Raw genomic sequence first — 25,293 nt, forward strand, 5'->3', positions numbered from 1 at the left:
TGCTCCTAACAGCTCCAGGGCAGAAAAAAGGGCTTGTGGTCAGGTCCCCAGAAGGATCTCTGAAAAACAGCCATACAAATCCCTGAAGCTTGGGGCCATGTGCCCTCCATCCTGAAAATAGAGTCCTACTTTAACAAAGAGATTAAAGCCAAGTAATAGGCTGGGGAAACAAGTAAACAACAAAAAAATATTCTGACCATTGAAAGTTATTATGGTGACAAGGAGGATCAAAACATACTCAGAAGACATCTGAGTCAAAGCTCCTACATGCAAAGCCTTCAAGAAAAATAAGAATTGGGCTCAGGCCATGTAAGACCTCAAAAGGGACTTTGGAAATCAAGTAAGAGATAAGAGGGAAAAAATAGGGAAAGAATTGAGAGAGGTACAAAAGCAAAATACAAAAAGCTAATGAAGAGAAGAATGACTTAGAAAGCAAAATTGGCTAATTGGGAAAGGAGGTACAAAAGCTCACTGAGAAAAATCATTCCTTAAAAATTAGAATTGAGCAAACGGAACCTAATAACTTTATGAGAAATCAAGATATAATAAAACAAAATGAAAAAAAAAATAGAAAAAATGTGAACTATTTCATTGGAAAAATAACTGACCTAGAAAATATATCCAAAGAGATCATTTAAAAATTATTGGCCTACTTGAAAGTCATGATCCAAAAAAGAGCCTGGACATCATCTTTCAAGAAAGTATCAAGGAAAAATGTCCTGATATTCTAGAACCAGAGAATAAAATAGAAATTGAAAGAAGTCACCAATCATCTCCTGAAAGAGTTCCCAAAATAAAAACTCTCAGGCATATTACAAGCCCAATTCCAGAACTCCCAAATCAAGGAGAAAATATTGCAAGGATACAGAAAGAAACAATTCAAGTGTAGTGGAACCACAGGCAGGCTTAAGGGGAAGAGCAGGGAAGTTAGTGGCATGGTTTAGGGCAGTAACGTGTTAACGTCCTCAAATGTCTGGAAATCAGTCTCCTCTTAACAGAAGGGCAGACAAGGGAAAGAAGGATGAGAACTAGATGAAGCATTTGCCATGCCAATGAAGGAAATGTGGCTCAGGGACCTATGAAATTCTACAAGGCCCAATGTTCAGCTGGAATTAGTGTAACTTTCTAGTTGTGACTGAGAAGTGAGGCAGAACAATTTTGATGCAAGTCTGGGAAAATAATTCACCTTCCACTAGCACAGAATGGTAGTGCTGGTATGTACTGGAAAAGCTGTGATATTTACTCAGAATGGAAGTGCTAAATGCTTTGCTGAACACACTCACATCTAATGAGGTGCTACCTGAAAGGTGGGCCCCCAGAATCAGTGGAGACCATCAACAAACCCTAATCAATCATCCTCATATCTCAGTCACATCACCGTCCTATTATAACTACCACCTAATATTACTGAAATGGTTTGATTCAGCCTGACTGCATTTTATCAGTTTCTTGATCCATACTGAATAATTAGGTGCTCTGGGATCACTAGCAGAAGTCACTATTTTGACAAGTAGACTAACATTAAATAAAGTGGGTGAGTTGGTTAATGCATTAATAGTGAATGGGCATCAAACAAAATGACCCTGCCTCCAGCAGATAAAAGGTGGGACAATCCCATGGAAGACACAGATAGTACTCTTGGGAATAGTGGTAGAGACGGTGGTAGGATTAAGCTAAGGGGGAAGAACAGGGAAGTTAGTTGCATGGTTTAGGGCAGTAATGTGTTAACGTCCTCAAATGTCTGGAAATCAGTCTCCTCTTAACAGAAGGGCAGACAAGGGAAGGAAGGATGAGAACTAGATGAAGCATTTGGCATGTCCAATGAAGGAAATGTGGCTCAGGGACTTATGAAATTCTACAAAGCCCAATATTCAGCTGGAATTAGTGTAACTTTCTAGTTGTGACTGAGAAGTGAGGGAGATGCAAATCTGGGAAAATAATTCACTTTTCAAGACAACTTAGCAAAAGAAGGTTATCAATGAAATGCACTCTCCTTCTTCACCTTCACCTTGGTTCCTTCAAGAAGCAACCTTATGGTACCTTATGGACTTTGCCTGGCATGCTGGAGTCCAGCATGCACCAATTTCTGGGTGTTCTGGGGTACTGTCATACAGCATCTGTGACTCCCTTTGCTGGGTCTTCTTAAGCAGGCAGGACGGAGGGAGAAAGGGAGACAGGAAGGCTACAGGTCAGTAGAAATCCCATATTTTCACACCTAGTCACTTTTTTATTAGGCACCTCTTTGTGCATCCACGAAGATTCACCACCAGTGCTTGGCACAGAAGGAAGATGATGAAAAGGGAAAGATGAGTCATTTTGTGTATACTGAATTTGGGAGGTACTTTGGCACATACAGTTTAAAATGTCTAACAGGCAGATGGTAAAGTAGGACTGAAGTTTGAGGGAAAGAGCTTGGAGCTACACACTCATGGACTGTGGAATCATTTGCATAGAAGTTATAGTTTAATTATAGCCACGGGAGCTAATGAAAGCCCAGGACAAAGTCTTGGAGAAAATCCATAGTTGGAGAACAGTATGGAGAAAGATGAGACAGAAAAAAGAGAGCTATGAGAAGGGAAAATTGTCAAAGTTAATCAGGGAGCAGAGAGTATCCAAGAGAAAAGAGGGAAGGCAAAGGTGCCAGATTCAGCTGAGGGATCAAGAAGGATGAGAAGTGAAAAAAGACCATCACCCCTGCCAATTAAGAGGTCAGTGGCAATTTTGAAAAAGCAGTGAGGTCACAAGTGATGAGGTCACAAATCAGACTGCCAAGGGTTGAAAGATGTGTAGGGGAGAAGCAGCAGAGTCAGTGAGTGTGGACTAGAGAGGGACAGGAGTAGATACGAGTAGACAGCTAGAAGAGCTGGTCTGTTCATTTTGTTTTTAAAGGGTAAGAGAGATTTGGGGATATCTACAGACAGCGGTGGAGGAACCTCAAAATAAGGAAAGATTGAAGGTTGACCACCTTCTCAGAGGCCAGCACACTTCAATTTACCATCCAGAAACCAGAGTGGAAGGCCAAGTCTGAGGTATCAGAGGGAACAAATTAATGTAATTATTTTCCTCAACCTTATGCATAATTGCATAAAATACTGAAGAGAGCTTTTACAGGAAAATTAGAACACAGAACATATCAGACTTATGAACAGGTGAAGAATTTATGAATTTGTTAATAAACAGATAATTAAGGGTAAAATAGATAATTTGATACATTAAATTAAAAAGGTTTTGTACAAATAAATGTAGTCAAGATCAGAAGGAAAGGAGAAAATTGGTAAAAAAAAAAAAAACAAATTATAGATAGTTTATCAGTTAAAAATCTCATATAAAAAATAAATAACTTTGTTAAATCTATAAGAATATGAGTCATTCCCCAACTGATAAATGGCCAAACAGCAGTTTTCCAGTGAAGAAATCAAAACAATTTGTAGTTGTATGAAAAAATTCTCTAAATCCTTATTGATGAGAGAAATGAAAATTAAAACAACCTTGAAATATCATTTTACACCTACCAGATAATCCAAAATAATTTAAGGGAAAAGGAACAAATGTTGGGAGCGATGTGGAAAAATTGGGACATTAATTCATTGTTGGAAATAGTCTAACCATTTTAGAGAACAATCTGAAATTATGCCCAAAGAGTGATTAAACTGCCTAAATCCCTTGATCCAGTGATACCACTACCATATCTATTTCCAAAGATGATTAGAAAAAAAAAATGGAGCAGCTAGAAGGGACAATAGAGTACTGGCCCTGGCATCAGGAATATTAGAGTAAAAGAAAATGAACCTATATGTTCCAAAATGTTTATAGTAATTGTGTGTGTGTGTGTGTGTGTGTGTGTGTGTGTGTGTGTGTGTGTGTGTGTGTTGGCAAAGATCTGGAAATTGTCAGGATGCCCATCAATTGAGGAATGGCTGAACAAGTTGTGCTATATGACAGTGATGGTATATTACTGTGCTGTAAAAAATGGCCTCAGTGATCTTAAAAAAAAAAAACAACATGAAAAGATACACATGAAGTAATGAAGAGTGAAGTGAGCAGAACTAAGAGAAGACTGTATACAGAAAGAGTAATATTGTTTCAAGAACAACTCTGAGTAAGTAAATACCCAAATTAACTATAAAGGCATATGTAGAAAGATACTATTTGCATCCAGAGAAAGAAAAGACAAATAGAAGTATGTATACAATACTATATATATGCATATATGTATGTGTATGTGTGTATACATAAATGCATATATACATATTTAATTGTGTCTGATAGCCATCTCTAGGGAGGGTGGGAGAGGGTAAAAAAATGTATATGCTAATTTTGTAGTATATTTGAAAGGGATGGCAAGTTGAGCTAGTAGATTTGCACCTTCATGGACAATCATCTTTTTTATTGTAATGTTATGGAAACACTTGTTTAACTTCATAAAAACATATTAATGTAAAGGATAAAAACCAATGATAAATACAAAAATAAATAAAATACTGAGGAGTTAGAAAATGTGGCTGATTCTCTTTTTCATTCTTTGTAGAAATTATTCTTAGCTATCTTCTCTTCTTTCTTCTTATAGCTAACCACACTTATCATAAGAAGGGGATGGGGCAGCAAGGAGGGGATGGTACAGTCTGGGAGGAATGCATGTCCTTTGGGCCCATGGAATACTCAGTCCTCTTCTGCAGGGCCTCAGAAATTAAGGGTCCCAGAGTAACTCCCTGCCAACATGAAGGGAACGTCAGGGGGAAGTGGCAAAGGAGGAGGGATGTGGGGGCAGGAACACTTGGAGCTGCCTTCTGCCCCTGGTCCTGACTCAGATGCAGGGGGAGGGAACTCACAAGCTCCTTCACCTCTTCCAGAGGAAGCAGGGAGGCTGGAGCCAAAATGGGCTAAGCCAGAAGATAAGCTTCAGCTGAGAGGTTTCTTTGTCATGTCCAATATGTAGTGTTGCCCAGTCATGATAGATAATGTGGTTATGGACGGGGATGAGGAGGTGGGTGATAGCAAAATGTACTAGAATAGAATAAAATAGAAACCCTCTCAGCCCACAGACGCCAAAAACAACATGGAAGGTCTGTTGGAAAATTATGACAGGGGACATTGGGAAACTAGTAAAACAGGCAGGTCTTGGGAGCCACTGAAGTAGCAAATAGCAGTGGCTGTAGCTTCTGAAGGTTACAGCTCACAGACCATTAGGAGGTCAATCAGCTGGTCAGAAGGAGGTCTCTTTAACAAAGAGTTAAGTCAAGAAATAAGCTGGGAAAATGAGCAAACAACAAAGAAAAAAGATTTTGACCATAAAAAATTACTATGGTGACAATGAAAATCAAAACACACTCAATAAGAATATAATGTCAAAATTCCTACATTCAAAGCCTCAAAAAAAATTGCTCTCAGGCCATGGAGGAGCTCAAAAAATATTTTGAAAATCAAGAGAGGTAGGGGTAAAATTGTAAAGAAAACTGAGAGTGGTAGAAAAGAAATTATAAAAATGTAGAATGCTTAAAAAAGTAAAATTGGTCAAATGGAAAAGGAAGTAAAAAAGCACACTGAAGAAAATAATTCTAGAATTCTAGGAAAAACTAGAATTGGAAGGTAGAAACTAATGATTCTACGGGACATCAAGAATCAGTCAAACCAAACCAAAAGAACAACAAAATGGAAGAAAATGTAAAATACCTTATTGGAAAATCCAAGGAGAGAGATAATTTGAGATTTAATGGACTACATGAAGGCAATTATCAAATAAAGATCCTGGACAGCATCTTCCTTCCTTCCTTCCTTCCTTCCTTCCTTCCTTCCTTCCTTCCTTCCTTCCTTCCTTCCTTCCTTCCTTCCTTCCTTCCTTCCTTCCTTCCTTCCATCCTTTCTTTCTTTTCTTTTTTTTTTATTGGATTTCTTTTTACTTTTTATTTATTTTTTTTATTATTATAGCTTTTTCTTGATAATTTTTCAACATTGATCCATGCAAAATTTTCTGTTTCAACTTTTCCCCTACTTGCACCCATATGTTAAATATGTTGAAGTATATACAACATATATATATATATATATATATATATATATATATATATACTGTTATCTTGCTGCACAAGAAAAATTGGATCTAGAAAGAAAGCAGAAAAACCTGAGAAGGAAAACAAAAATGCAAACAAACAACAGAAACAGTGGAAATGCTAGGTTGTGGTCCACACTCAGTTCCCACAGTCCTTTCTCTGGGTGTACATGGCTCTCTTCATCGCTGAACAATTGGAACTGCTTTGAATCATCTCACTGTTGAAGAAAGCCATGTTCATCAGAACTGATGATCATACAGTATTGTTGCTGAAGTGTATAATTATCTCTTGGTTCTGCTCATTTCACTCAGCATCAGTTCATGTCGGTCTCTTCAGGCTTCTCTGTATTCTTCCTGCTGGTCATTTCGTACAGGACAATAATATTCCATAACATTGATATACCATAATTTACCTAACCATTCTCCAGTTGATGGGCATTCATTCAATTTCCAGTTTCTAGTCACTACAAAAAGGGCTGCCACAAATATTTTTGCACACATGGGTCTCTTTTCCTCCTTTAAGATCTCTTTGGGATATAAGCCCAGTAGTAACACTGTTGGGTCAAAGGGTATGGACAGTTTGATAACTTTTTGAGCATAGTTCCAAACTGCTCTCCAGAATGGTTGGGTCTGTTCACAGTTCCACAGCCAATTTATCATTGTCTCAGTTTTCCCTCCTGCCCTCCAACATTCATCACTCTCTTTTCCTGTCATCTTAGCCAATCTGAGAGGTGTGTAGTGGTATCTCAGAGTTGCTAGAGAGCATCTTTCAAGAAATTGTCAAGGAAAGCTGCCCTGATATCCTAGAATCAGAGGTTAAAATAGAACCTAGAAAGATCCACCAAACACTTTCTGAAAAAAATCCTAAAAATAAAAATTCAAGGAATATTATAGCTAAATTTCAGAATTATCAGGTAAAGGAGAAAATACTGGATATAGCCAGAAATAAATAATTAAAATATCAAGGAGCCAGTCAGAATTACCTAGAATTTAACAACTTCTTTTTTAAAAGATCATAGTACCATAGACCATGAAGCAATATACATGCATTAAAGGGTAAGCATCCAAATTCTTAGAGAAGTCAAGTGACCTGCAGGAAGAGATAGACAGCAAAACTATACTAATGGGAAACAGAACCTTCCCCTCTCAGAACTAGATAAATAAAAACATGAGATAAAGAAGAAATAAGTTGAGGAGGAAGTAAACAGAATTTTAGATAAAATACATATGAGAGTCTATAGAGAAGACTGAATGGGGATAGAAAGGAAACAATCTGGAACATCTCTGGGTTTGTCCTCTCATTTTCATTCTTACAATTCAAAGGCTTCCTGAACAATCTAAAATTCCAGATTACTGAATGAGGAAGTAAAAAAAAGGAGAAAAACTTTGATCCTAATTCATTAATTATTAATTAAATAGGAAAATAATCCTGTGATTTTTATGCAGAAAATCAGAAACCCAAGTAGATGGGGAATGATAGATGGACAATTGGGGCTTCAGGAAAGAATAAAATAAAAGGCAAAACTATACCTGAAGGGCAAGGTTGAATTCTAAATATTAAAAGCTCAGTTGTGAAGTGAATGGAGATTGGCTGTTTGAATAATCTCCAAGAAACAAGTCCTTTGTGGGACACCCCAAAAAGGACTGAGGAAAGTTATAGGATAAGATTAGAGCTGAGATTCTGGATGGAAAACTGAACATACAGGAAAAAAATTGATAGGAAGTAAATGTTAGAAGCATTAGGTCCCTGGCTAAAAGTTCAGCCACTGCTGTAACTAAGCAAGTAGAGGAGAAGATATGGTAAAGTGATAGTATTGATGAGGTTTAGAATTGGGGTACCTAAATGAAGTTAGATTTAATTGAGGTCTAGTGACAGGTTTGGGGTTCAGGGAGCAAAATAGAACTCCCCTGCAACTCCTTTGGATTTGGTGCAGGGATAAAGAGTTAAATGAGGTCTAGTAGCAGCACAACAGTCCCCTGTAAAGGAATTTATAGACCCAAAAACCTAGATTGATCAAAGGGGTTTATGATGGGGTTTGGAAGTAAAATCTAGTTAGTAAAGTTGAAGGTAGAGATAAAAGGCACCAGAATCAGGGTTCCAGTGGACAGAGATCCTTTGGCGTGCCAGGCATAAGGCTGCCATGTTTGGGATCTCTGCAAAGAGAGGACTCCAGCTTGGCTCTTTTATAATAGGGAGCTTTGGCTACAAGCTAAAGGGAGCTTGTAGGTGGAGTCCCAGGTTGGCTCCTGGCTGGGTTTCAGCCAGGGTTAGAATTTGAATTGAATTCAATGGGTTTCAGGACTGAACCAGATAACAAAGATGAAACTGTTTGTGCTTAGGGTGGAGTCCCTTCCCTGAGGCAGAGTACAAGGAGGTTTTCTCCTTTACGGATTTTTCAGAGTTTTGGGGTTTCCTCTTCACTCTGAGTTGAAAAGTCTAGGATAAGAGAAACCTTTACAAGGAAAGGAGGCCAGGTTGCTTAAGGATGTAAAAAAAGGAAGGATATATATTGCTTGTGTTACTATGTAAACTGTCTGGTAAGATTTAAAATTTAAAAAAGAATACATGAAAGAGGATTTAAGTAAAAAGCCTGAGGAAAAAAAATGATTGCAGAAAGAAAAGAAAACAATGAAAAATCTCACAGAAAAAAGCAGAAAAGTATTCCCAAATACTGGTTCTTCCTTCTGTAAGAAAGACATTTCCCCTTATCTTAGACATCACAGCCTGGAAAAATCCCCATATCTGTGTTCTAATAGAAGTTGGGTCATTCCAACAACAGCCAATTGAAGGAATCCTACAAATTATTGTAAATACAAATTTACACATCCTCCCTCAAGGTAGCCTATTCTAACACACCTAGAAAAGTGAAGCTCACTTGAATAATTGAGAGGCAGTGCATATAACAAAAAAGGCACATCAGATTATTGTAAACTAATGAATTCCAGGGGACTCATATGGCTGGCAAAGGAGAAATTTAAGAGCTTCCTAAACCCTACCAAAAAAATGGTGGCCTTTCTGAATCCCAGACAAAAGAATGGAATGCCTCTCACTCAAGAAACAGAAGAAAAGACCAAAAAGAAGAATCAAGGGAACGATGCCAATCGACATTTTGTACTGCTCTGTTTTAGCTCCATTATGGTCATCATGATTGAAGCCAAGTCTATGCTCCATGCTCAACAACGTTCAGAAATACAATTGCGTCTGACCTTCTTCTTCAAGAAGGAAGCTCGATCATGTCTAATTACTCACTGGAGAAACTTCCAAGAAAAGCAAATATTGATCAGTTTGCATTGCCACTTGAAAAGAGAAAAATGATCTCTAGGGGCATAATCTACATTACATGTAGAGGAAGAATACTCCCACAAGGGGTCACTGCTCTAACTCTGTGACTGGATTTCACCAAATTAAAAAACAAAATAAAAGAAAAAATGCTTGACAAGGATTTTGACAAGTTTGCTGAGCTGTTTATCATTATGGGATGTTGGACACTTGGAGCATGAAAGGAAAAATTGAAAAATCTGAGCACTCACCAGAACTGAGGAGAAGCCTGCAGTTGCCTGGTTCCCATGGATTTGCAATAGGACTCCATCCACCAGTGTGACACACAGTCTTCACCTAATTTAAAAAAATGCTTAGGGAGGAAAAAAAGATAATTGAGTTGAAATGAATGGTTAATGCCTTACCTGCAATAGGGAGTTTAACATGGAAAAACTGTTTAATTGAAGTTCAGTGGTAGAATGTAGAAAGGCCAAAGGGAAAAACTGTAATGTTCCTGTTGGTTTTCTGGAGGTCTCTGGACCAGCCTTCTTTTCAGTAGAGTAATCACCATGAGAATAGCCAGGTTTTAAAGTCCAAAGTCCAAATTCTTTATTGTCTCCTTCCCTGCTTTCTTGAGAGCCTTTTAAACAAGCCTTGGTCTCAGTGGGGGAAGTGCAGGAAGACAGGCCAGCTTCCAGGAGGCTGATGGATGTCTCTGAGTCTGAAGGTTTGTGCTTCAACCTCCAACCACCACAAAGGTGGACAATGGAATGAATGTGTCTCTGGATCCCTTCCGAGTCTGTGTCTGGCCCTTCTGAGACTCTCTCCCAGACCTCCTGAGTCTGCCTCTGGCTCTGATCTGGCTGAGTTTCTTGCAGCTTCATATGCTCTATTTTGAGTATAAACCAATCATTTTATCACTAGGAAACCATTATTTATTGTAAAGTTAACTCAATCATACTGAACTAGAGAACTATTAATAACCATGCTAAACTAGATAACCACTATCTCATCAATTCCACTAAGTTAGCATCTTGTAAGAATCCTTGTTTTAAGTACAGAGTTCTGGCCCATAAGAGAAAACAACACAAATCATTTATGATCACAGCTGTTGGGAGAGGGGCTCTCTCCTTGACTCTGGTGGAAATATTGTGTGTTGCCAATGGATTCTTCTCAAGACTAAGTGATCAAAGGAGCAGTTGATTCTCTTCCCATCTGGAAGTTTCTCGAAGGTGAAGGTGACTACATTTATGATAACTCAGATGGCATGGAATACTTTAGATGCAGAATCAGGATCTCAGAGGAAGAGCTGCAAGAAGATCTTGATTGTTTATCGTCACATGAAGACTCCTGATGGGAATGCAGGGCTGGTTCAATATTAGGAAAACTATTAGCATAATTAACTAAATTAACAACCAAATTAACAAAAACCAGATGATCATCTCAATAGATGCAGAAAAAGTATTTGATAAAATCCAACACTCATTCCTATTAAAAACATCAGACAGTATGGGAACAAATGGACTCTTCCTTAAAATGATCAGTAGCATTTATCTAAAACCAACAGCAAGCATCATTTATAATGGAAATACATTAGAAGCATTGCCAATAAGATAAGTGGTGAAACAAGGTTGCCCACTATCAGCATTACTATTCAATACTGTATTAGAAATGCTAGTTTTGTTAATAACAGAAGAAAAAGAAATTAAATGAATTAGAGTAGGTAATGAGGAAACAAAACTATCACTCTTTGCAGAAGATATGATGGTATATATGGAGAATCCCAGATAATCAACTAAAAAACTATTAGAAACAATCCACAAGCTAAGCAAAGTTACACGATACAAAATAAATCCACACACATCATCAGCATTTTTATACATCACCAACAAAGCCCAACAGCAAGAGATACAAAGAGAAATTCCATTTAAAATAACTGTTGATAGTATAAAATATTTGGGAATTTCTCTGGCAAGGGAAAACCAGGAAATATATGAACACAACTACAAAACACCTTCCATGCAAATAAAGTCAGATCTAAACAATTGAAAAAATATCAAATACTTTTGGATAGGTTGAGTGAACCTAATAAAAATGACAATACTGCCAAAATTATTCTTGTTATTTAGTGCTTTTGCAGACCTGGAAAAATTAATAACAAAATTCGTCTAGAAGAACTAAAGGTCAAGAATTTGAGGGAATTAATGAAAAAATGCAAATGAAGGTGGCCTAGCTCTATGAGATCTAAAACTATATTATAAATCAGTGGTCATCAAAATCATTTGGTACTAGCTAAGAAACAGAGTAGTTTATCAGTGGAATAAGTTAGTTCACAGGACCTATAGCCAATGACTATAATAATCTAGTGTTTGAAAAATCCCCAAGCCCCAGCTTTTGGGATAAGAACTCACTATTTGACAAAAATTGCTGAAAAAAAATGGAAACTAGTATGGCAGAAAATAGGCATTGACCCATACCTAATACTATAAATCAAGATAAGATCAAAATGAGTTCATGATCTAGACATAAAGAATGATATCATAAACAAATTAGAAGAGCATAGGATATTTTACTTCTCAGATCTGTGGAGAAGGAAGGAATTTGTGACCAAAGAAGAACTGGAGATTATTATTGGTCATGAAATAGAAAATTTTAATTTTATTAAGTTTAAAAGTCTTTGTACAAACAAAACTAATGCAGACAAGATTAGAAGGGAAGCAATAAATTGGGAAAACATTTTTATATGCAAAGGGTCTGATAAAGGCCTCATTTCTATAATATATAGAAAATTGACCCAAATTTATAAGAATTCAAGCCAATCTTCAATATCATAGGATATGAACACTTTTCAGATGAAGAAATTGAAACCATCTCCAGTCATATGAAAAGGTGCTATAAGTCATTACTGATCAGAGAAATGGAAATTAAGACAAGTCTGAGATACCACTGCACACCTGTCAGATTGGCTAAGATGACAGGAAAAGATAATGACAAATGTTGGAGGGGATGCGGGAAAACTGGGACACTGATGCATTGTTGTTGGAGTTGTGAATTGAGCCCACCATTCTGAAGAGCAATTTGGAATTGTGCTCAAAAAGTTATCAAACTGCATACATACCCTTTGATCCAGCAGTGTTACTATTGGGCTTATGTCCCAAAGAGATATTAAAGGAGGTACCCATGTGTGCCAAAATGTTTGTGGCAGCCCTTTTAGTAGTGGCCGGAAATTGGAAACTGAATGAATGCCCATCAACTGGAGAATGGCTGAGTAAATTGTGGTATATGAATGTTATGGAATATTATTGTTGTATTAGAAATGACCAGCAAGATGATTTCAAAGAGGCCTTGAGAGACTAAAATGTACTGATGCTGAGTGAAATGAGCAGAAAACAGGAGACCGTTATACATGGCAACAACAAGATTATACAATAATCAATTCTGATGGAATGTGGCTCTCTTCTACAATGAGATGATTCAAACCAGTTCCAATTGTTCAGTGATGAAGAGAGCCATCTACACCCAGAGAGAAAACTGTGGGAACTGAGTGTGGACCACAACATAGCATTCTCACTCTTTTTGTTGTTTGCTTTCATGTTATTTTCTTCAGCATTTTCTTTTCTAGTTTCTAGCTCCTCAATACACAAAACTCTCATAGAAGAAATCAAAAAGGCTCTCATAAGAGAGCTAGAGGAAAAATGGGAAAAAGAAAGGGAAGCTTGGCAAGAGAGTCTGGATAAGTCATCCCACTCATTTTTTTTTGTACAGCAAGATAACTGTATAAATATGTATGCATATATTCCATTTAACATATTTCAACTATGTTTAACATATATTAGAGTACTTGCCATCTAGGGGACAGTGGTGGGAGAAGTGGTGGAAAAATTGAAACACAAGATTTTCCAAGGGCTAATATTGCATAATTATCTATGCATATGTTTTGAAAAATAAAAAGGTTTAAGGGATTCCAGCCAAGATGGCAGAGAGAACACACACACCTATTTAATCTCTGTCTTTATTCTCAGAATTTATTTCATAATAAGCCTTGGAATTAGTGCTTGACTGGAAAACCCCCCACAAATAATTACCAACAGAAGACATCCTTGAAATTCACCAGAAAAGGTCTGTTTTTGCTCAGGGGCGAGGATGACCAGATTTTGGTGCAGCCTGAGGGCAGGCAGCAAGAACTTGGCAGACAGCTCACACTGTGCAGACTGGAGGGGGGAAAGGTGCAATCTCTGCCATTTTTGCGGAAAGACCTTTACCACAGTGTAGATATTCTGTCTTGGCAGCAAGCTGTAAACACAGGAGGTAAAGACTATAACCCCAAAAAGCTAGCGTCTCTTGGGGACCTGGCCACCCTGACCCAGAGTGTCTCAGCATGTTCTTAGAGCCTCAGCATCTCAGAGCACTGATGCAGCACAGCCATTGGTGTCCTGGTAGTGCCTTGCTGCTGTCCCCCATAGTCTCTAGAGGAAGCCCAATGACACCATCCAGCCCCACCTCAAAAAAAGCAGATGACATTTGTTTTTCTTGTTAGTTTGTTTTCTTTGATCCTTCTCTGAAAAAATGAGCAAAAAATTAAAAAGGACTCTAACCACTGATAGCTTCTATATGGATAGAGAGCAGACTTTAATCCCTGAGGAGACTAAAAACAGACTATCTCCAGATGAATCCCCAAAGGGAGATATTATCTGCTCCTCAATACACAAAACTCTCATACAAGAAATCAAAAAGGCTCTCATAAGAGAGCTACAGGAAAAAATGGGAAAAAGAAAGGGAAGCTTGGCAAGGGAGTCTGGATAAGTCATCCCAAAGACAGAATGGATAAAGAAATCATATAGTTGAAAAACAGAATTAGTGAGTAGGAAAAAGAAAATAGCTCTTTAAAAAATAAAATTCATGAAATGGGAAAAAATTCCATAGAACAAAACAACGCACTTAAAAACTCAATTGGACATTTAGAAAAAGATATTTTTAAAGGGAGTGAAGAAAATACTTCATTGAAAATCAGAGTTGAACAAATGGAATTGAATGACTTGAGGAGACACCAAGAATCAGTCAAACAAAACCAAAAAAAAAATATATATGAAACAATGGAAAAAATGTGAAATACCTTCTTGAGAAAACAACATAGCTGGACAATAGATCCAGGAGAGACAATCTGAGAATCATTGGACTCCCTGAAAAATATGATGAAATAAAAGAACCTGAACACTATTTTCCAGGAAATTATCAAAGAGAACTGCCCAGATGTTTTAGAAACAGAGGGTAAAATAGACAATGAAAGAATTCACCGATCATGTATTGAAAGGGACCCTAATATCAAAACACCAAGAAATATAATGACCAAATTCCAGAACCCATCAGATGAAGGAAAAAATACTGAAAGCTGCAAGAAAAATCAATGCAAATATGGAGGAGCTACAAAAAGGATTAGCCAGGACCTAGCAGCATCCACATTAAAGGATCGAAGGGCCTGGAATATGATATTCCAAAAGGCTAAGAAACTTGGTATGCAGCCAAAAATAACTTACCCAGCAAAAATGAGCATCTTTTTCCAGGGAAGGAGATGGACATTCAAGAAAATAATTGAATTCCATCTATTCTTGATGAAAAAACTGGATCTAAACAAAAAAGTTTGATCTCCAACTATAGAACTCAAAAGATTCCTAAAAAGGTAAAAAGAAATCTTGAGAACTATATTTCTGCCATAAAGCTATATAAAGAATACATTTATAAATTGTTCCAGAAACTAGAGGTGGAAAGGAAATTATACCGGAAAAAGGGTAAATTGGGGGTACTACATATCACAAAGAGGCAAAGGTAACCTGTTATATCTGAGAGAAAGAATGGAAGAGGCTGAACATAGTGTGTATCACATTCTCATCAGAATTTGTTAAAGAGAAAAATATAGACAGATTCTATTTATGGTGAAATTCCTTGCACTTCATTGAAAAGTGGGAGGGGAAAAGTGAAAAAGGAAGAAGTAAGCTAAGGGGAAGGGTGTAGCGAGCTGTCGTCTCCAGAAGCTGCCGGATCGCTCTCTGGGAAGAGATCTGCTGTGTCTACTCAAATCTTTCAGACAGAATCTTCTTCCTGTAGAGAACCATTGTCTCCAGGCAGTTGCTGTTAACTCTTGTCCAGAGAAGTGACTTCCCTTCCTGCAGAGAGCCGACTTCCCTTCCTGCAGAGAGCTGTGTCAAGCCAGATGTAGTGCAGAGTCTTCTCCTTGAATCCTGGCTCTGAATCTCCTCCAGCTCTTATCCTTCTCCAGGCAGACTGACTTTCCAGGCCCACTGTTCTCTCTTTTATCCTCCCAGAGAATGGGCGTGGGATAATGCAAGGGCTTCTGGGAAGAACCACTTCAGCCAATGAGCTCTCTCCTTCTATCAAGTCAACCTGAGTTCTCACCTTGTAATTGTCCAGACAACCTGAATTCTCACCTTATCACTGTCCAGACAACCACAGAAGGGAATACAGAAATTGTGAGGAAAAGGGGTAAAATAGGGGGAGGAGGCCTCAGGTGGGGGAGGAATACTAAAAAAGGAGGGCTGTTTAATACTGGGGAGGGGGGTAAGGGAAAAGGAAATGAGAAAAGCATAAACAGAGATTAACAAGATGGCAAGTAACACAGAATTAGTAATTTTAATCATAAATGTGAATGGGGTAAAGTTCCCCATAAAGAGGAAGCAGTTAGCAGACTAGATTAAAAGCCAGAATCCTACAATATGTTGTTTACAGGAAACATACTTGAAGGAGGGTGATACATACAAAATAAAGGTAAAAGGTTGGAGCAGAATCTACTATACTTCAGGTGAAGCCAAAAAAAGCAGGGGTAGCCATCCTCATCTCAGATCAAGCAAGAGTAAAAATTGATCTAATTAAAAGAGATAAGGAAGGGCACTATATCTTGCATAGTGTAGCATAGATAATGAAGCTGTATCAATATGAAACATATATGCACCAAGTGGTTAGCATCTAAATTCTTAAAAGAGAAATTAAGAGAGCTGTAAGAAGAAATAGACAGCAAAACTATAATAGTGGGAGATCTCAACCCTGTACTCTCAGAATTCGATAAATGAAACCAGAAAATAAATAAGAAAGAATCAAAGAGGTAAATAGAATACTAGAAAAGTTAGATATGATAGATCTTTGGATGTTGAGTCCCTTTACTCACTCAAGGGCTCTCAACTGGATTCCTTACCATTCCCAGGTCTTCGGACTTCTCCGGCACAGTCCTCCTCCAGCTGGGTTGCTCCTCATAGAGCACCCATCACACCAGATAGTTCAGCATTGCAAGCATTTATTGTGCACTCTACATCTTCTCTTCACACCCACCTCTTTTCTCTCCCCCTGTGGGGCAGTTACAATTCTTTGATATCCTTATTCACGTGATTCCAAACCCAGATATTCTTGTCCTTTTCCCTGCCCTGTTACAGGCTACTCTAAGCCAGTCATCAATCTCTACACAGGGTACTTTGAGCCAGTTATCAATCAATCATCCTTTTGAACTGGTCTTCACACACACACACACACACACACACACACACACACACACACACACACACACTGTTCTCCTGGCCCCCCTACATTCCATGCCACGTACATAGTACACAACATTTGGAGAAAACTAAATGAAGACAGAAAGGAGTACACTTTCTTTTCAGCAGTTCATGGAACCTATACAAAAGTTGACCATATATTAGGACATAAAAACTTCAAACTCAAATGCAATAAGGCAGAAATAGTAAATGAATCCTTTTCAGACTACAGTGCAATGAAAATTACATTCAATAAAAAGCCAGGGGAAAATAGACCAAAAAATAATTGGAAACTAAATAATCTCATACTAAAGAATGATTGGGAGAAACAGCAAATCATAGACATAATTAATAACTTCACCCAAGAAAATGACAACAATTACACGTCATACCAAAATATATGGGTTGCAGCCAAAGCAGTAATAAGGGAAAATTTTATATATCTAGAGGCTTATTTGCATAAAAGAGAGAAAGAGAATGTAAATGATTTCGCCTTGCAACTAAAAATGCTAGACAAGGAACAAATTAAAGAACCCCAGACAAACACTAAACTTGAAATTCTAAAAATAAAAGGAGAGATTAATAAAATTGAAAGCAAAACAAATACTGAACTAATTAATAAAACTAAGACTTGGTTCTATGAAAAAACAACAAAACAGAAATACCCTTAGTAAATCTGATTAAAAAAAGGAAAAAGGAAAATCAAATGGTTAGTCTTAAAAATGAAAAGGGAGAATTCACCTCTAATGAAGAGAAAATTACAGCAATAATTAGGAGTTACTTTGTCCAACTTTTTGCCAATAAAATCTATAACTTAAATGAAATGGAAGAATACCTTCAAAAATATAGCTTGCCCAGATTAACAGAGGAAGAAGTAAATTGGTTAAACAGTCCCATCTTAGAAAAAGAAATAGAACAAGCTATTAACCAACTCCCTAAGAAAAAATCCCCAGGAGCAGATGGATTGACATGTGAATTCTACCAAACATTTAAAGAACAATTAACTCCAATGTTATATAAACTATTTGAAAAAAAAATAGGGATTGAAGGAGTCCTACCAAATTCCATTTATGATACAGACATGGTACTGACACCTAAACCAGGTCGGTTGGAAACAGAAAGAAAATTATAGACCAATCTCCCTAATGAATATTGATGCTAAAATCTTAAATAAGATATTAGCAAAAAGACTTCAGAAAATCATCCACAGGATGATACACTATGATCAAGTAGGATTTATACCAGGAATGCAGGGCTGATTTAATATTAGGAAAACTATTAGTACAATTGACCCTATTAATAATCAAATTAACCAAAATCATGTGATCATCTCAATAGATGCAAAAAAGCATTTGAAAAAATTCAATGTCCATTTCTATTAAAAAACACTTGAGAGTATAGGAATAAATGGACTATTACTTAAAATAATCAAGAGCATACATTTAAAACCGTCAGTAAATATCATATGTAATCGCGATAAACTGGAACGTTTCCCAATAAGAAGATCAGGAGTGAAACAAGGTTGCCCACTATCACCATTACTATTCAATATTGTATTAGAAATGCTAGCCTCAGCAATAAGAGTCGAGAAAGAGATTAAAGGAATTAGAGTAGGTAATGAGGAAACCAAACTATCACTCTTTGCAGATGATATGATGGTATACTTAGAGAACTCCAGAGATTCTAATAAAAAGCTATTAGAAATAATTCACAACTTTAGCAATGTTGCAGGATACATAATAAATCCACATAATTCCTCAGCATTTTTATACATCACCAACAAAATTCAACAGCAAGAGATACAAAGAGACATTCCATTCAAAATAACTATCGATAGTATAAATATTTGGGAATCTATCTATCAAAGGAAAGTCAGGAATTATATGAGCAAAATTACAAAAACTTGCTACAAAAATAAAGTCAGATTTAAATAATAGAAAAATATTAAGTGTTCTTGGACAGGCTGTGCGAATATAATAAAGATGACAATATTCCATAAACTAATTTATCTATTTTGGACTATAACAATCAGAATCCCAAGAAACTATTTTCAATGACATAGAATAATAACAACAAAATTCATATGGAAGAACAAAAGGTCGAGAATTTCAAGGGAATTAATGAAAAAAATCAAAAGAAGGTGGTCTAGCTATACCTGATCTAAAACTATATTATAAAGCAGCAGTCTCAAAACCATTTTGTGTTGGCTAAGAAATAAATTAGTTGGTCAGTGGAATAGGTTAGGTTCACAAGACAAAATATTCAATAACTATAGCTATCTAGTGTTTGAGAAACCCAAAGATAAGAACTTTTGGGATAGCAATTCATAATTTGACAAAAACTTCTGGGAAAACTGGAAATTAGTATGGCAGAAATTAAACATGGAACCAAACTTAACACCACATACCAAGATAAGATCAAAATGGGTCCATGATTTAGGCATAAAGAAGGAGAACAAAAATAAATTAGAGAAACATAGGATAGTTTACCTCTCAGATTTATGGAGGAGGAAGGGATTTGTGACCAAAGAAGAACTAAAGATCATTATTGATCACATATTAGAAAATTATGATTACATCAAATTAAAAAGCTTTTGTAGAAACAAAATTAATGCACAAAAGAGTAACAAACTGGAAAAACATTTATACAGTTAAAGGTTCTGATACAGGCCTCATCTCGAAAATATATATAGAACTGACTCAAATTTATAAGAAATCAAGCCATTCTCCAATTGATAAATGGTCAAAGGATATGAAGAGACAATTTTCAGATGATGAAATTGAAACAATTTTCACTCATATGAAAGAGTGTTCCAAATCACTATTGATCAGAGAATGCAAATTAAGGCAACTCTGAGATACCACTACATACCTTTCAGATTGGATAAGATGACAAGAAAAAAAAAAGATAAATGTTGGATGGGATGTGGAAAAACTGGGACACTGATGCTTTTTTGTTGGAGTTGTGAACAAATCCAACCATTCTAGAGAGCAATCTGGAATTATGCCCAAAAAGTTATCACACTGTGCATATCCTTTGATCCAGCAGTGCTACTACTGGGCTTATATCCCAAAGAAATCCTAAAGAAGGGAAAGGGACCTGTATGTGCCAAAATGTTTGTGGCGGCCCTTTTTGTAGTGGTTAGAAACTGGAAAATGAACGGGTGCCCATCAATTGGAGAATGGTTGGGCAAATTGTGGTATATGAATGTTATGGAATATTATTGTTCTGTAAGAAATATCCAGCAGGATGAATAGAGAAAGGGTTGGAGAAACTTACATGAACTGATGCTGAGTGAAATGAACAGAACCAGGAGATTGTTATACATTTCAACAACAATTTTGTATGAGGATATATTCTGAGAGAAGTGGGTATCTTCAACAAAGAGAAGATCTAATTCAGTTCCAATTGATCAAGGATGGACAGCATTATTTATACCCAGAGAAGGAACACTGGGAAATGAGTGTAAACTGTTTCCATTTTTTTTGTTTTTCTTCCAGGTTATTTTTACCTTCTGGATCCAATTCTTCCTGTGCAACAAGAAATTCGGTTCTGCACAAATATATTGTATCTAAGATATACTATAACATTTCTAACATGTATAAGACTGCCTGCCATCTAGGGGAAGGGGTGGAGGGAAGGGAAAAATCAGAACATAAGTGAGTGTAATGTATAATGTTGTAAAAAATTATCCATGTATATGTACTGTTAAAAATGTTAAAATTATAAAATAAAAATATATTAAAAAATAAAAAGCTTTATTTAAAATAAAGTACCATGATACACTTTAAAAAAAATAAATAAAATATTATTGTCAAAAATAAGGAGAATGAAAGCCCCCCACACACAAAAAAGACTCCTGATGGCCATAGCGTAAGATCAATTCATCAACATAAGTGAGGTGTCCCTTGACACAAGTGATATTGAAATGCCCATGGATGGGGAAGAGATACACCTTATATGGCAGAAATGGCGCTTCAAGCCCATTCTCTGGGGGTCAGCCATGCTGACTAATGATACATGTAGGAATGGCTCTTCTTGAACCCGATCTTCACAAACTCGAGGAACCAATCATTTTTATTATTTTGCTTTGGTTTCATACTTGTCTTTAGTATGGAAGCCAAGTCAATGCTAGCTGTTCAAAAACATTCTGAAATAATACCATTCCATCTGACCCTTACCTTCTTCAAGGAAGTAGCACTCTGGTGAAATCAGGTCCAATTGCTCACTTGAGAACCTTGAATAAAAAGCACATATGGATCAGTGGCGCACTGCTACATGGAAAGAGCAAAATGGATTCTAGGGGTTTAATCTACATTGAATGTACAGAGAGAATACTCCCAGAAGGTGTCACTGATCTCACTCTCTGATTGGATTTCAACAAATTTAAAAAAACAAAAAACAAAAAACCGCTTGACAAGGACTTTGAGAAGGATGCTAAGCATTTTATCTTAACAGGGTATTAAATATTTGGGTCATGAAAGGAAAAATAGAAAAATCTAAGCACTCACCAGAGCTGAAGAGAAGCCCATGACTGGTTCCCATGGTCTGGCAATTAGACTCCATCTACCAGTGTGACATATAGTCTCCACCTCATTAAATAAAATGCTTAGGGAGGGGAAAAGATAATTGCATTGCAATGAATGGTTAATGATTTACTTGCAATAGGGAGTTGTACCCTGAAAACGCTGATGGGTTGCAACCCAGTGATAGAATGCAGAAAAACAAAGGGAAAATGCCAAAAAAATTACCGACTATCACTACTGTTGGGAGAGGTACTCTCTCATTGGCACTCATGGAAATATTATGTCTTGCCAATGGATTCTTCTCAGGTTTTGAGGTGATCAAAGGAGCGGTTGAATCTCTTTCCATGTGGAAGGTTCTCTAAGGTGAAGGTAGCCATATTATACATTCCTCAGATAGCATGGAATACTTTTGTTTCATAAAAGGACTGAGAGGAATAGCTGCACAGAAGATCTTGACTTTTTAACGTTACATGAAGACTCCATGTGGCTTTAGCACAAGACTATTTCTTTGTCGGGCCTGGTATCCTGAACATTTCACTCAAACGTCCCAGTGCTCAGAAGAAAAACAGCTTGAAAGGCAGAAATGGGGCTTCAAGCTCATTCTGTGAGACATGTCAAAAGAGACATTCTGTGAGACATGCAGGAATGGCTCTTCTTGATCCTGATCTTTTCATGTTCTGGGAACAAGAGCAATACAAGATTTGAAGCACAAATGCAGCTTCTCTGAGATATTATCAAGAACATCTTCAATATTAATAAGAGGGATGGGCACTTAACAAACATATGTGAATTCCATTTCCAGTAGGATGTGGGTCAGGGACAGTATGGAGGAAAGCCTGATAGTAGAAGAGGAACAAGTTTACTCAGAATCTCTGTGGGATCTTCCTGTACAAAATGCATTTCACAATAACTTGCATCATGTTTTTATCCATTTCTATCTCGGAAGGCCCAATAGAAAATTCTGACCTCTTTCCTCTTTCCCACTGGCACCTCCTGAACAATGAAACACTAGAGTAAGGGAGGAGAAAAACTTGTGGGAGTCTAAGTCTAAAGTAAATCGCAAGGGACTCAGTGCAAATCAATGCTAGGTGTTCAACAAACTTCTGCAATACCATTACATTTTATAGTTACCTTCTTCAATGAGGCAGCCCCCATGACGAAATCATGTACACCATCCACTTAAGAACATTCCTGGAAAGTCTGAAGAGAAAGCAAAAACTGATAGTGGTACATTGTTACATGTATCATTTCTAGAGGAATAATCTATATTGGCTCAAAAAGAGAACATTTCATGCATAACTTAGTCCTCTCACTGATAAGTTTTTCTTTTTTTTAAAAAAAAATTATTTATTTGAAATTAAATGAAAAGGAAGAAAGATCAAAATAGAAAAAGAAACTTAGAAAAAAGAAAACATTGTAATTTACCAAGCTGAACATAAGAAAGGGCTGAAACAATAAGTTTCCATTTTCAAAAAAGAATATATAATTTTAGAAGATATTGTATTCATCATGTCTCTCTATCTCTGCTTTCCTTCAGCTTATTTTTTAGCTTCTGCATTGTACTTTTAACTATTTCCTGTTTTTCCTCTTTTTCCCCTCAAACTTCCCCAATCAGGGCATAATAAGCACAGATATTTCTATGTGTGTATATATATATACATACATACATACATATATGTATATATATATATATTCAGATACACACACATATCTATATACACATATATACTTTGTAATGTAAATACACACAATTATACATATACATGTATGTATATAGAGGGATAGATAAAATATGCATTTACACATATATAGACATGTATCTAAAACAATATTAATATGGCTGACATGTAATATAGATTTCTCTCCCGAATGACTTTTTCAGTTTTACGTGGTCTGACATCAATGATTACTAGCTGTACCTTTATTTTTTAAATACATTCTTCTCCCAATTTTTATTATTGCGATTGTGTATATCTCTAAATTTTTTAAAAAATGTTTTAATTTTATACTTATTACTTTTTTTTGACAGTACATATGTATCGGTAATTTTTTACAACATTATCCCTTGCACTCACTTCTGTTCTGATTTTTCCCTTCCTTCCCTTCACCCCGTCCCCTAGATAGCAGGCAGTCTTATACATATAAAATATGTTATAGTATATCCTAGATGCAATATATATGTGCAGAACCAAATTTCTTGTTGCACAGGAAGAATTGGATTCAAAAGGTAAAAATAACCTGGGAAGAAAAACAGAATACAAACAGTTTACACTCATTTCCCAGTGTTCCTTCTCTGGGTGTAATAGATTCTGTCCATCATTGATCAATTGGAACTGAACTAGATCTTCTCTTTGTTGAAGATTTCCACTTCCATCATAATACATCCTCATACACTATTTTTGTAGAAGTGTATAATGATCTCCTGGTTCTGTTCATTTCACTCCGCATAAGTTCATGTAAGTCTCTCCAAACTTCTCTATATTCATCCTGCTGGTCATTTCTTACAGAACAATAATATTCCATAACATTCATATACCATAATTTACCCAACCATTCTCCAATGGATGGGCATCCATTCATTTTCCAGTTTTTAGCCACTATAAAAACGGCTGCCACAAACATTTTGGCACATACAGGTCCCTTTCCCTTCTTTAGTATTTCTTTGGGATATAAGCCTAGCAGTAGCACTGCTGGATCAAAGGGTATGCACAGTTTGATAACTTTTGGGGCATAATTCCAGATTGCTCTCCAGAATGGTTGGATTCGTTCACCATTCAAACAAAAAATGGATCAGTGTCCCAGTTTTTCCACATCCCCTCCAACATTCATCAGTATTTTTTCCTTTTATCTTAGCCAATCTGACAGGTGTGTAGTGGTATCTCAGAGATGTCTTCATTTGTATTTCTCTGATCAATAGTGATTTGGAACACTCATATGAATGGAATTGGTTTCAGTTTCATCACATGAAAATTGTCTGTTCGTATCCATTGACCATTTATCATTTGGAGAACGGCTTCATTTCTTATAAATTTCAGTCAGTTTTTTATATATTTTGGAAATGAGGACTTTATCAGAATAAACTGTAAAAATGTTTTCCCAATTCGTTGCTTCCCTTCTAATCTTGTTTGCATACAAAGGCTTTTTAATTTGATGTAATCAAAATTTTCTATTTTGTGATCAATACTGATCTCCAGTTCTTCTTTAGTAACAAATTCCTTTCTCCTCCACAAATCTAGAGGTAAACTATCCTATGTTTCTCTAATTTATTTATGATCTTGTTCTTTATGCCTAAATAATAGACCCATTTTGATCTTATCTTGGTATGTGTTGTTAAGTATGGTTCCATGCCTAATTTCTGCCACAATAATTTCCAGTTGTCCTAGCAGGTTTTGTCAAACAATAAATTGTTATCCCAAAAGTTGGGATCTTTGGTTTTGTCAAACACTAGATTTCTATAGTTAATAACTATTTTTCTTGTGGACCTGTCCTATTCCACTGACCAATTAATCTATTTCTTAGCCAATACCAAATGGTTTTGGTGACTGCTCTTTTATAATATAGTTTTAGATCAGTTACAGCTAGGACACCTTCATTTGCTTTTTTTTTTTCATTAATTCCCTTTTAATTCTCAACCTTTTGTTCGTCCGTATGGATTTTGTTCTTAATTTTTTTAAGTCATTAAAATAGTTTTTTGGAAGTGTGAGTGGTGTAGCATTAAATAAATAGATTAGTTTAGGGAGTATTGTTATCTTTATTATTTTTGCTCGGCCTATCCAAGAGCACTTAATGTTTTTTCAATTATTTAAATCTGACTTTATTTTTCTAACAAGTATTTTGTAATTTTGCTCATATAATTCCTGACTTTCCTTTGGTAGATGGATTCCCAAATATTTTATACTATCAACAGTTATTTTGAATGGA

At 36.4% G+C, this 25,293-nt stretch overlaps 2 long non-coding RNA genes across 5 annotated transcripts in view; both read right to left on the reverse strand.

Moving 5' to 3' along the window:
* LOC141548956 (uncharacterized) overlaps positions 1-25,293 on the reverse strand; it is a 1,120,676-nt gene that overhangs the window by 113,395 nt on the left and 981,988 nt on the right. The window lies entirely within an intron of this gene.
* Positions 6,976-22,577, reverse strand: LOC141548959 (uncharacterized). 2 transcript variants are annotated; one of them, XR_012484184.1, is made up of 5 exons: positions 22,504-22,577; positions 21,358-22,049; positions 14,840-21,083; positions 9,731-14,485; positions 6,978-9,662 (listed from the first exon to the last, which is right to left on the reverse strand). It is a non-coding gene; the product is annotated as an uncharacterized LOC141548959 (long non-coding RNA). The 2 variants fall into 2 exon arrangements; XR_012484183.1 differs by having other exon boundaries at positions 6,976-9,662; positions 9,731-21,083.

This window comes from Sminthopsis crassicaudata, chromosome X (assembly GCF_048593235.1).
Source record: "Sminthopsis crassicaudata isolate SCR6 chromosome X, ASM4859323v1, whole genome shotgun sequence".
Classification (NCBI taxonomy): domain Eukaryota; kingdom Metazoa; phylum Chordata; class Mammalia; order Dasyuromorphia; family Dasyuridae; genus Sminthopsis; species Sminthopsis crassicaudata.